Below are 12215 nucleotides of genomic sequence, written 5' to 3'. Positions count from 1 at the left end.
AATGTTAACAAAAATACAGGAGAAAGGATCATCTTGGCAGTTGGATAACTTTGTTTTTTTTTTTTTCTTGCTCATTTTGAGGCTGGAATGAAATAGGCACATAATGCAAAGTAGTGTTAGATCAAGATGCAAAGAATTTGGATCCCAATCCGATTTGTGGTTACTAATTTGTAGTTAGCGCACGAAGTTAGACATCAATCTTTGTTTAAGGTGGTTGTCATGTTCTCAAGCCCTGTTGGCTTACAAAAGCTAGGCCATGGCAGATCCTCCATCCATGGATTTTGTTAAGTTTGATATGATGGGGTCTCATATAAGTGATGATAGGATTGTTGGTGTGGGAATCATTTGTAGAAAGAGAAAATTTTTGTGAGCAATAAAATTAGCGTAAAATGCACCGTCCGATCGTATTGGAGCATGTAATCATCATTTTGTAATACGTATTCAATATCTACAATTATATTTTTCGTTTAAAATTTTAAATAACAAAAATATCTCTTCTCTTCTAAAAAAAATTGTGACATTCTGTCACTATATTATGACATTATGCGGTCAAATCATAACTTTCTACACACATGATGTCATGATTTTTCTTTCAAAAGATATAAAAAGAGAAAGATATTTTCATCATTAAAAATTTATAAAATTTTTAAATAATAAAAATATTTTTTTTATGATATTCTGTATGTAAGAAGTCATAATTTGAATGCAAAATATCATAATATGGCTACAGAATATCGTAATTTTTTCAGAAAATGAGAGATATTTTCGTCATTCAAAATTTTAAATAAAAAAATAGAATTATATGTATTAAATATATATTAAAAAGTGATGACTATATAATCCAATTAGATAAAATTATATATTTTTTTATACCATGTATGATATATAAAAAATTATTCTCTATAGAAATTCAACGAAGCATCTCGTTCGCAAAGGCATACACTAGTTGGGCCCTTCTTCACTTGTTGTTGAAGCCTTGGAGGTTGAAGAAGTGGATACATGGCGGTGGATCCAGTGCTTTGGTCTTCAAAGACTTTCGTTACTTGGGTGATACTTTGTTGGAAAATGGGAACAGTAACTAGAAGTTACAGACTACGAACTATGAACTGGATATTAAAAATGCTAAAAAAACCTCAACGAAAAATTGGTACAAATAAACTGGCAATTGATTTAATCGATAGCCGAAGATCCTTCTTTTTGGAGTACAACTAAATAATCATATATAATTTCCCTATCTGCTTAAATAATTGCATCTTTCTGACAGTGGCACCTCTACTGGTCATGGCTATTTCACCCACTCTCTTCTGATGGTTGCCATATTCAATTTTACTCATTCAACTTATTCTGCACAATCTATCATTTCAATAATTATTTATTATTAAAATGGCATTCCAGCAGGATGGATCTTTATTTCCAACGATGTGATCCAAATTTGAGTCACGATAGATATCGAATTACGATTAAATACCAAGATATGAATGACTGTCGAATGAAGCGTATCCCGACGGTCCGGATACGACGTTTGAAAACGATATCTAATCCGTTAGCCCTCGATGGTAATAAAATGACGTATTCATCCATTAGATTCGTCCATATAGTGGAGAGGAGGCCATCTGTTCATCCAAACACGATCCTAAATCGAACATTCTTCAATGGAGTTTAGGACCCTATGATCATGCCTAGGAGAGATAAATACACCGGATCGTCCCCATCCAACTCCCATTTTATTTTAATAAAATAATAATAATAATAATAATAATAATAATAATAATAATAATAATAATAATAATAATTGTTTCATATTTTGTTCTCACGTCTCCATCTTGTCCTTGGTTGATGGCTTGAGCCACACAAGCTGCAGAACTAAATTGGCCTTCATCTTCACATTCACAAATAAACAATATTCACAATCTGCATATATTTGTGATCTCTGTGACTCACCCTATGCCTCAAATAACCATCTGGCATGATTTAACCAATTCCTTTTTTATTGCAGCTACCCTCTTATGGCACCCTACAGTTTTTTCATTATTATCTGGTCTCTGGCTGCATCACATGACCATCATCAAACCAGCAGCTTCCACTTTGGGTTAGGATGCAGTATAAATACCTACCCAATTAAGTTGTGCATAAGTGGAACCATATGTGTAGAATGGGTCTAGTTGAACATATGACTATTTCAATTGACCTTTTTTTTCTTTTCTATTTGATGTTTCACATTTTGAATTGTTGATGCGAGTTGGGAGGCTCAAGCTTTGAGAGTGAGGTTAGCTCAAGCTTTGAGAGTAACATGGTGAATGTTAAAATCTAACTAAGCAATATAATTAACCTAGAAGTCAAACTATAAGTAAAATGGAAGAGATTTAAAGGCTAACTAGGATAACTAATAGTTTCTCTTACTACCTATGGTCTTCATCAATGCTTGGAATCTCTTAAGAACTTTTGAAGAAAACCATGACCAATCAGATTGCACTAAATCGCTACCATCTGTCCCTAGGATCCACTAGGGTTTTCTTCATAATTCACCAAAATTTGTATGGAATATAACATGCAAAAAGAATTTTAGAGCAGAAAAAAGTCCACATGCACTCAAGAGAAACAAGCTTTTGTTAATTTATAGTTTGGGAAATAAATGTCACGCCCCAAACCCAACACCCGGATCGGATACGTGATGGCCGTACACTCCTTAGAGCAAGCCCTAAAGAATATGCAAGGCCAAATTAAATCGTTACAATCTTAACATCCATAACAATTAATTTCAACAATAATTCGTAAAACCTTGCATAATTACAAATTAAATTTCTTCAATTCTCTAATCAGATACTATGACACTCTATTTATCCTTATGCTCACCCATAAATCCAAGCAATAGCCAACCATTTACATCTTGTAACTCTGAGAAGAAAAGAAAGATAAAGGGGTGTGAGCTTTACAGCCCAGTAAGAATTTTCATATCACACTGATATAGTAATATAATCTGAAAATAAGGATAAGCAATAAAATATAAAATCTCATGTTCAATGTCCAGAATAATGCAAACATCCATAAATTTTTTGTCTTATTAAAATAGATGCATCATCATATGTTAACAGGTAAAACACTTTTGTTCAACAATTATTTCATGCCTTATCTTTCATTTCTCCTTTCATAATCACATGATTCTTAACATTTTCTTTCTGGTTCTGGACTATCCAATTCTATACATCAGTCATCATCCGGATCGAATCCACTTACAAAGTCTTTCAAGACTGTCCCAGGATGAGCTCCTGGCCGGCTGTCCCCACGTACGAAAGCCCGTGAGAGGCTGTCCCAGGTATAAGCTCCTGGCGGGCTGTCCCAAGCATGAGCTCCTGGCCGGCTGATCCACCTGTAAGCCAGTGGGGGCTGTCCCAGGCATAAGCTCCTGGTGGGCTGTTCCACATGACAAGGCTAGTACATACCATACATCTCTTTCTTTTCATTTAATCATTATGTGTTGATTCCATCAAATCAATTCTGTCTTGCATTATGATCAATTCAGATATGTCATATCCATATAATCATGCCATCAATCTCTGATACATATATATTGACATAACATACTCATGCTCAAAATCAAATAACAGTATCTCAGATATAATAAATTCATCGATCTCAAATTCGACGATGCAAAACCAACGATGCAAGATCAACAGTAAAATAGCATATATATATAGTAGTGATCATGTATAGGGATTCTTACCTTTACCGGTGACTGATCCAAGCACAAAAATCAATGTTCTTCTTTAATTTATGAATTTTTTTAACAAAATATTTCACTCGATATCATTTGCAGACAATCATCTCTTCATAACCCTGATCAATATAAGAATCACATATAGAGAAATTACCGATAATCAATCATAATAACACAAATCGAGGATCTCTCTCAGGATTAATCAAAATTAGGATTTGTTTAAGTATCTGGACCCTCCACTGATCCATAAGACTTCTAAAGAGAGGAAATCCATGAAGAGAGAGAAAATTATAGAGAGAGAAAGTAGAGAGAGAAAGTGGAGAGAGAATATTCGTATCCTTTTGATGAGGCAATCATGGTCGAGATCATCAGAGATCCTATCAGGGTGACTCAATATGAATCAAGTGTTACAAATTTCGAATAGGATCGGACTGGGATCAGATCTACCGCACGAATTTCGAAGCAATCTCAACTCATCATATTTTTATTTCAAATATATCCTAGGGTTTGTGATGCAATCAGAGAGAGAGTAGAAAGATTCTAGAGAGATAAAATCTATAAAAAGAGAGAAAGATCTAGAGAGAGAAAATAGAGAGAGAATCTAGAGAGAGAAACTGGAGAGAGAGGGTAGAGAAAGAAGAGAGAGAAAATTTTTCTCTCTTCTTCTTCTTTTTATTTTATTTTATTTTTATTTTTCTCTTTCTCTTTTTCTTTTTTTTTCTTTTTCTTTTTCCTTTTTCTTTTTTTTTCCTTTTTCTTTTCTTTTCTTTTCTTCTTCTTCTTCCTTCTTCTTTTCTTTTCTTCCCGCGGCCTCCCTTGGCTGAAACAGGGGAAGACCGTGAGGTCCCCCCCTCAGTGGCTCAGGCTCCGGCGACTTGGCCGGAGATCCGGCAACGACGGCCGACTATGCGAAGCCGGTCGGCGATGGGGTTCGGCCGGCGGGTTTTTTTTTTTTCGAAAAGCAGAGAATCCGTCCCTTTTCTTCATGAATTCCGACCATCGACTGGTCGCCGGTGGCCAAGCGCTCAAGGGAAGGGAGAGAGAGAGATAAGGGTCTGGTCTCAAGGATGAGACGCCTCAACCAACAGTGCCGGTGGCCGGAAAAGAGAGGAATATGGCCTGGCCGAACAGAGCAAAATAGGGGTCATCTTGTTCATGGATTTTTCGACGATCCCGAAGGCCGGAGAGGGTGCACGAAGCCGTGGAAAAGAGAGGAAGGAAGAGAGGAAGGAGAAGACGGGTTTACCTCCGACTCTGGTGAGGTCTCCGACGAGTATTTGAGATGAACACGATGAGGACATCCGCGGCTTTAACGAAAAAATTCGAGAAAAATAAAAGAAGAAATCTGGTGCTCATCATGGCTAGCTTTAGAAGAGAGAAAGAGAATTTTATAGAGGTGATTTTCTACCCCTAATCGGACTCTATCAATCCAATTTTGCCGGAGTCAGAGAGGAAGAAGACTCTGGTTAAGAGTCTTCCTCCTCCTCCCGTCGGGCCCTGTTTTGGGCTCTTCAGGTTTTGCAAGGCCCAAGAGCCCTGTGGGCTGGGCTGTTACATTTTTTCCCGTTAAAATAATTTCATCCTCAAAATTAAGTTATGTTGTTTGAAATACCTATTTCAAAGTATACATTCTTCATGTCATTCTCAAGCTTGCGATAATGTCATATATATTATTTATTTCTCATGATCTTGTTATAACAAAAATTATTTGAAATCTCAAATTCATCTCTTCTTATTGATTTCTCAACTTTTTGAAGAACTATAACATTTTAGACTTGTATTACTATACCACCGTTATTTGTCTAATACATTTCACTCAAATTTCATAATTATCTCAGACTACCCTTGATAGAAAAATAAATAAAGATCAAACATCGAGTACTCTTCACAATCTTCGATTTCTTTCTTCTCTTGACCTTCCAACAAATTTTATATGTAGACTCTCATCTTAAGAAAACCTCAATCTTCTATATCAGTCCAAGTAATAATATTAAATTTTTTTTTAAAAAAATATGAGATCTATGTCAGGACATTCTAAGTTTGAACTAATATCAGAATTATCTAGTTGTTAATAAACTTGAGATATCTATAATTTCTTGGTATTATCTACAATGAAACAACCTACTGACAAAAATTATCCGATTATGATCAGATTAGATCAAAATTTATAGCATCCTTTCATTATCAATAAAATCCTTCCTTATTTACAACTAATGTATTTCATCTAATATCTTTTGATTTAAAAGATTAATATTTCTAATCAATTTAATCCACCATGCTTTGCTGTGCACTCTGATATTAATTTATCAAATTATATAAGTCTATCAAAGATAAAGATATCCTTATATGTTAGATCAATTTAGGATAGATCCAATCTTCAAATTTCATATAAGACTTACGGCAAAATTTTAAGTTTCTCTTTTTTTTTTTTTTAAGTTTCTTTATCTTTACTACCTTCGGGTATAGCATATAAAAATTAAATCTTGATCTACTTTCTATGTTTGAAATTATTGCATAAGTTTCATCACTCTTCAAAAATCCAACGTATCTAGAATCAATTGGAGTTAACCTTAGATTTACCTTACAATCATTAGATGATTTCTAATTCAATCTTTCTTTTTAAAAGAATTAATTCTAACTTAACAAACTAGAAGAACTCAAACCAACATCCTTCATCACAACCCTTAATATTAATCAATAAATTTATATAAATTTTTTTTTAATTTAACAATAATATCAAAATACTTTTGATCCACTTAGAAAAGTAAACTTTTGACTTGAAATTCAATGCAACTTGAAAGATCAAGGAATCATATTCAGAATATGATATTTTGAATAACCAAAGATTTCACCAAGATGTGTATCTTATATTCTCATAATAAAATTTAAATGTATATATATATATATATATATATATATATATATATATATATATATATATATATATATATCTAAATTGAGTTTCATATATGACCTCTTACAGATTCAATGCTAAAAAATATTTTTTTCTCATATGATGTAATTTCTTCTTAGACCATACCCTAATTAACTTTCTTTGATAAGTCCAAAATTTATAATACTCAGACAATTATCATCGAAATTAAAAAAAAAATCCACCGACCAAACTCCATCGCCGACCGGCTTCACATGGTCGGCCGTCGTTGCCGGATCTCCGATCAAGCTGCCGGAGCCCGAGCCACTGGGGGGGAGACCTCACGGTCTTCCCCTGTTTCAGCCAAGGGAGGCCGCGGGAAGAAAAGAAAAGAAGAAGGAAGAAGAAGAAGAAAAGAAAAGAAAAGAAAAAGGAAAAAAAAAGAAAAAAAAAGAAAAAAGAAAAAAAAAGAAAAAGAGAAAGAGAAAAATAAAAATAAAATAAAATAAAAAGAAGAAGAAGAGAGAAAAATTTTCTCTCTCTACCCTCTCTCTCCAGTTTCTCTCTCTAGATTCTCTCTCTATTTTCTCTCTAGATCTTTCTCTCTTTTTATGGATTTTATCTCTCTAGAATCTTTCTACTCTCTCTCTGATTGCATCACAGACCCTAGGATATATTTGAAATAAAAATATGATGAGTTGAGATTGCTCCGAAATTTGTGCGGTAGATCTGATCCCAGTCCGATCCTATTCGAAATTTGTAACACTTGATTCATATTGAGTCACCCTGATAGGATCTCTGATGATCTCGACCATGATTGCCTCATCAGAAGGATACGAAGATTCTCTCTTCACTTTCTCTCTCTACTTTCTCTCTCTATAATTTTCTCTCTCTTCATGGATTTTCTCTCTCTAGAAGTCTTATGGATCAGTGGAGGGTCCAGATACTTAAACAAATCCTAATTTTGGTTAATCCTGAGAGAGATCCTCGATTTATGTTATTAGGATCGATTATCGGTAATTTCTCTATATGTAATTCTTATATTGATCAGGGTTATGAAGAGATGATTGTCTACAAATGATATCGAGTGGAATATTTTGTTAAAAAAATTCATAAATTAAAGAAGAACATTGATTTCTGTGCTTGGATCAGTCACCGGTAAAGGTAAGAATCCCTATACATGATCACTACTATATATATATGCTATTTTACTGTTGGTCTTGCATCGTTGGTTTTGCATTGTCGGATTTGAGATCGATGAATTTATTATATCTGAGATACTGTTATTTGATTTTGAGCATGAGTATGTTATGTCAATATATATGTATCAGAGATTGATGGCATGATTATATGGATATGACATATCTGAATTGATCATAATGCAAGACAGAATTGATTTGATGGAATCAACACATAATGATTAAATGAAAAGAAAGAGATGTATGGTATGTACTAGCCTTGTCATGTGGAACAGCCCACTAGGAGCTTATGCCTGGGACAGCCCCCACTGGCTTACAGGTGGATCAGCCGGTCAGGAGCTCATGCCTGGGACAGCCCGCCAGGAGCTTATGCCTGGGACAGCCTCTCACGGACTTTCGTACGTGGGACAGCTGATCAGGAGCTCATCCTGGGACAGTCTTGAAAGACTTTTTAAGTGGATTCGATCCGGATGATGACTGAGGTATAGAATTGGATAGTCCAGAACCAGAAAGAAAATGTTAAGAATCATGTGATTATGAAAGGAGAAATGAAAGATAAGACATGAAATAATTGTTGAACAAAAATGTTTTACCTGTTAACATATGATGATGCATCTATTTTAATAAGACAGAAAATTTATGGATGTTTGCATTATTCTGGACATTGAACATGAGATTTTATATTTTATTGCTTATCCTTATTTTCAGACTATATTACTATATCAGTGTGATATGGGAATTCTTACTGGGTTGTAAAGCTCACACCCCTTTATCTTTCTTTTCTTCTCAGAGTTACAAGATGTCCATGGTTGGCTATTGTTTGGATTTATGGGTGAGCATAAGGATAAATAGAGTGTCATAGTATCTGATCAGAGAATTGAAGAAATTTAATTTGTAATCATGCAAGGTTTTACGAATTATTGTTGAAATTAATTGTTATGGATGTTAAGGTTGTAACGATTTAATTTGGCCTTGCATATTTTTTTAGGACTTGCTCTAAGGAGTGTGTGGCCATCACGTATCCGACCCGGGTGTTGGGTTCGGGGCGTGACAATAAATGAGTTATTTACAAGCTCTTGGTCCTATACATTGATAAAGATGAGCTCTTCCCTTGGAGTTTGACTAGGAGTCAAGTAACTTAAAAATCAATTAAGATAGAAGAAATTAATGGTCATAGGCACATTCTAGATGCAAAAACTAATTAGACGACAAGATTTATGTCATCAATATAATTTGGCAATAGTTTAACTACCATCAAATACCTTACTATTTATCTTGGGCTCGGACTAATATGACTTCAAGGTCACGTGAGACTTAAATTGGATTGGATAACTGAAATGATCTGATACCATGGGCACTACCATCTACTTTCATTTGGTATTATAAATTCTATCATCAAATTTTTGCCTTTAGACTATATTGACGGTACGTCAATAATTCTGATTTAGTTTTAGCTTTCTCATCTGAACTTTGATTAAGGTGATTAGAGTGCAAATGAAAAGTTTACTTGATGTTTAGATGCAATAGAATAACTTGAGATTCAAATCAATTTGTGTTAACTGGGAAGAAGGCATATTTTGTACTGATGTGCACCAATCCATATCTTTCATTGCAACTTAACGTAATTTCACAAAAAACTCTAGCCTTTTAGACAACTGCAAGGTGAGCGTCACCTGATTTTTATCTCTAGCAAGGCTAACTATGGTTAGGAGGATACCCGGGGGGTCTTGTGACAGTGGAGTATATAGATTTCATATGTATCCATGATGTCTTTTAGGCCTTTATGATATTTACTTTATTTTATTTATCAATTGATATCTATATACAGTCAGGATGTTTGATGTGAGAGGGATAAGGCTCACATAGCCATAAGATTAAGCATTTTTGGATACCATCAACCATTGGCTAAAGGTATTGTTTGTTAGTTGAAATCTAGTTGTGAGTATCACTTCCATCTGACCGTTTAAGCAGTCAAATAAACATTACTAACTAGGATGGTGAGGTCAAAAACATCTAAAATATTGAGTTCAAAGAATTTGACCTAGTAACATATTATTTTCTTCTTTGTTCTCCTAGCAATCAAGCAAACTTTGCTCTCTCTCTCTCTCTCACACACACACACTCACTTCTCAATAATTTTTATTTAATTGCTCTTTGTCAATGCCTTCTATTTTTTATAAGTATTTAATCATTCTATATTACACTTTTCTTGTAATTCGCTTTGGGCAAAGAAGCAAAGTGGGTTATATTAAATTCCATTCAAACCAAGCTCCCAGTGAGGTGTGCAAAAATACCATTATTGCTATGTCATCCACATGCATATGGATGATAAAACCACTTAGATATGGAAAATTTATGCACCTTTGTCTAAATTAGGCTTTATCTGTATTAATTCGTTATTTGATTTTTTTTTTCTCATATTATTTTATACAATTTTACTTGATTGATACCAAATTTGGATTACATTGGAAAAGGAGCATTGGAAAAAGTTGTTTTCTCTTTTTCCCAATTGAGAGTTTTCAAGAGAATTTGAGTCATTATTCTCAACAACTTTTTCTTAGTTATAGTAGAAATAGAAGGACACTTCTTGCCAACCAAGCCTTTATTTTCTATTATAAGTGAAACAATAATTATTATTGTTGCTATTAGTGGAATGAATGGTAAGATAAATTATGTTATCATTCTTTAAATGACATAAAGATTGAAGTTTCGAGAAGAAAATAGTGAACATACCAAACTTTTATACGTTAATTAAAAATGGCTAAATAGTGCTTGTTATTATAATTATAAGCATGCATAAGATAAAAGAGTGCCACTAAAACAATTATAATCATGGTTATTTAAAACATGCCTAGCAGTTAGTATTTCAAACTTTAAGTTTTTAAGGCATAATGAAAAAGTAAATTCAAATTTTTGAACCCTCATCTTTGAAAAAAGAAGTACTGACTAATTCCAAAGAGAAAGAAAAAATAGATAAGAAATTTAAAGAAAACAAGAAATGGATAGAAACCAATGGATGTGTGAGGCTAGCGTGATGACCAACTACACCACCTAGACAATAAAGAAAACCTCATTCATCTTAGATCACATCCCTTATTGAATCTCATGCTTCAGATTCCCACTTTATGGAATAGTTGCCAAACTTTGAAATCGTTCGCATTTGGTTTGGAACTCTAGAGATGCATCTAAGATAGCTACTCGGCCAACAAGGCATTAGCTGATATGGTGTTTGCTGATTTCTTGGCCAGCAAGATATGGGACAGCAATTGTACTTGGCTTGCTAACACTGATATGGATTTACAATATAGATATCTTCTTGATGCAGATGCATGTGATCTTACCTTCCATCTCTACTAATATGTCCTGCAGGGTATTCTTCTACCTGCCTATTTGTTTTTTTTTCCAACCTGAGAGACTCTGTATTTTGCTGTTGGCATATGCCTGTCATTACTTTTATAATACTGCTCTTTTTTTATAACTAGGTTTCTTTTTGTTTGAGTACAGCCATCAATCTTTTAATACAGGACAAATCCTATTGGAGACTTATCCCCATCTTTGGAGCATTGCATTTCATTGCACTTTTGGTATTATTCATTTTTCTTTGTAGCAGGTTATTTCCTTGGATGTGCGATGCTACTTCAATGAAAAGGGTGGTTATGTTTGGTTCAACCGTATACCATCCAAATTTCTTAACTACCACAAATTGTTCTACATCTACTACTTATTCCCTAGCTCTTTCTTTATACATTTTGTTTTGCTCAGCTACCTTCATACCTCTTAGGGTCTCTCACCATAATATAGATCTTCTCCTACAACTTCATGTTATTACTTTCCTTCTTCAATGCCATCAGTTTCATAATTCATGATGCAACCTATATTCTCAGAAGTTGTAAAGCTATACATGTTTCCCACTGTATGGGTTAGCTTTGGGAGGAGAATCATGCTATGAAAAATTTCTTCTCAGTATTTTTAGGGTGTTTCATCTGACTATACAACCTTCAGCCATGACACTATTTTCATTTTATGTTTCAGCAATTATTCCTATTTCACTTTAGTTCAAGGCTTCAAAAGGTTATATTATTTCACCTCATCAGACACTTTGTCTTTTGGTCTTTTCACAGCATGTTCAACTATGGGTTTCTCTAATTAGTAACATATGGGCTTCTGTTAGTAACTTCAAGTTATGCTCCCTATCCGCATCTATTCTCTCCATATTTTCTAGATATGCTACTAGATGTCAATTAGATTATGGATATCGTCAATGGATGCCTCTACAACAAATGGGTTGCTCATACTCTCTTTTCGGCTGCTGCCAATTAGTCGAATAGTAGATTTGTTGCATTAATCTTCATGTAATATACAAGATGGTATATTATTCTCACAACTTCAGTAGTTATCACTATTTCTACATATTTATTGGCCTACTTTG

The sequence above is a fragment of the Elaeis guineensis genome, chromosome 8, assembly GCF_000442705.2.
Source record: "Elaeis guineensis isolate ETL-2024a chromosome 8, EG11, whole genome shotgun sequence".
Classification (NCBI taxonomy): Eukaryota; Viridiplantae; Streptophyta; class Magnoliopsida; order Arecales; family Arecaceae; genus Elaeis; species Elaeis guineensis.
Note: the sequence above shows the minus strand (reverse complement) of the source record.